The sequence below is a fragment of the Anthonomus grandis genome, chromosome 11 (genome assembly GCF_022605725.1).
Source record: "Anthonomus grandis grandis chromosome 11, icAntGran1.3, whole genome shotgun sequence".
NCBI classification, from domain to species: Eukaryota; Metazoa; Arthropoda; class Insecta; order Coleoptera; family Curculionidae; genus Anthonomus; species Anthonomus grandis.
Genome location: NC_065556.1, coordinates 18,205,347 through 18,207,751, shown reverse-complemented (window position 1 = coordinate 18,207,751; position 2,405 = coordinate 18,205,347).

The following is a 2,405-nucleotide window of genomic DNA, read 5'->3' as shown; positions in this document are numbered from 1 at the left end:
TGATTATTTTTAATCTTTAATGTGGTTTAATGATATTGTTTGTTTTTATTGCGGCAGGTGCTCTGTATAGTGTAAACAACAAACACAATAGAATTGGTAACAAATCATTAACTTTGTCACAGCCCAGTGCATCCTAAAGACGTATGTTTTATGACCATCATAAGAACGTCTTAAGGCTTAAATCAGACGTCTCTGTATTTTTTTTGAGTGTCTTTTGGACATGTTGCAGGTCACATCTTTTAACGGCCTATTTATTCGGAATTTTGACTGATAATAATTAAATCAGCAATATATAGTTATACATAATGTTTTATATATAACGTATGCCACTCTATTGATATGTCGAAAGCTAATAATCATAATATAAATCATATATATCAATAAGAGGGGCAGTTATTAAATTTGAAAAAATTTGCCAAATTCTGAATTACAAGGTGATTTTGAAAAATAAATGTCAAATAGGTCAAAAATTATCGATTTTAGAAATGGTTGGAAATTTTTATCATTTTCTGATGTACAACATTTAGGATCTAATCACAGCCATCAAATTAAAAAGTTTTTATTTGTTAAATACTCAAGAAACAGCAGTAGTAAAAATAATAATATAAACAAATAGAATTTTACGACATTGAGATTTTTAAAACCGATCCACAAGATATGCATCATGTTGTGTATATCAATTTAATTTTTTTTAACTGCAAACCATTTGTGGCATGGCTTTCATATGCTTTCCGACGTTTCGATATAGAAATTACTAACAGCAGGAATTTTTTCAACATTTTATACACAATATTTATTTGAATTCATTACTTAACATTTTTAAATAATTATTACGTAATTTATTACAACTGTAATTCGAAAAATACAAAAAAAAGTTCGCATTAAGAGAAAATTCCAGGTAATGGTTATTTATGTTAGTTATGGCTAACTCAAAAAATTTAAATGTAGGTCATATTAACATACGTTCACTTTTGCCCAGCACAAATGCCTTAAAAGGTAAATTAATCATTTAAAACTTGATATTCTCGGAGTCTCGGAGACTTGGTTGAGCGACGCGATAAGTGATGTTTTAGCTATTTACAGAGACAACCAACAGTTGGTTGTCTTTGCTATTTACGGTTTTAAATTTTATAGGAAGGATCGCAGATCTCGGGGAGGGGGAGTAGGACATATACATAAGAGACGACCTTTCAGCGGTACCAATTGATACTGTATCTGTAGAAAGCTTTGAGCAATTTTGGGTGATGGTCAGAGTGGGAGGGATAAATGTTGCTATTGGTAATTTTTGCCGTCCGCCTAAAACTAATTTATTAGATGGTATCACGTATGACGGCATTTGAACGGACTATTGCTGCAGTCGTTCCTCTGTGTGATGAGTTAGTGTGTATGGGTGATATGAACGTCGATTTTTTGGCTTGTAATAGTTCAACTAGTACTCTTGATATCTATTTTAATTCCTTTTCTCTCTCGCAAGTCGTAAAAGAGCCAACGCGATTCTCTAAAACTAATTGTACTTTGCTGGATTATTTTATTCTGTCTAATGTTAATATGATTCACGGTGACATCAAACATCATGATATGATATATCGTGTGAACTCTTATGTAGAATACCTAGCAGGAAGCCTAAATTTGTTGTATTTAGGAGTTTTAAATATTTTGATTTTGAGGCGTTTAACTCTGACTTGATAAACACTGGCTGGGGAAAGATTTTTGATCTTGCTTGTATAAATGAAAAAGCACAGTTTATGACAGACAAAATATTGGCGTCATTTAATTGCCACGCACCTATTCAAAAGGTACGTGTGACAAAACCAAAGGCACCATGGTTTACGGAAGTATTAAAAATTATGAAAAGGGAGCGAAATAAAACACTATCTAAATATAAGCGAACCAAAAAACTAGAGGATTGGCAAGCTTATAAACAGATCAGGAACTATTTTACAAATGCTGTTCGAAAAGAGAAAAAGGCATATTTACAATTTGTATCGCGAAATAATAGTAGTAAAGATACATGGAAAGCTCTAGATGATCTTAATATTTATGGGAAACAAAAACACAATATAACAATACCAAATCATTTAAGGAATCCCGAAGATATAAACAATTTTTTTATAGAATCAGTTGATGCTTTAGCGATAGATATCACTGACGTTTGTATAAATAAATATAAACAGATACATCCAACAAGCAGTTTTCAGTTTACACCGTGTTTAGAAATTGATGTATTAAATGCAATTTTTACTATTAAATCAAATGCCTGTGGGTCGGATAGTATAACGATCCAAATGATTAAACTTTGCTGTCCGGTTATAGTCCCTTTTCTTACACATCTTTTTAATGAATGCCTTCTGTGTGGCCAATTCCCTGATCTGTGGAAATCATCTGTGGTTCTTCCTTTGCCCAAA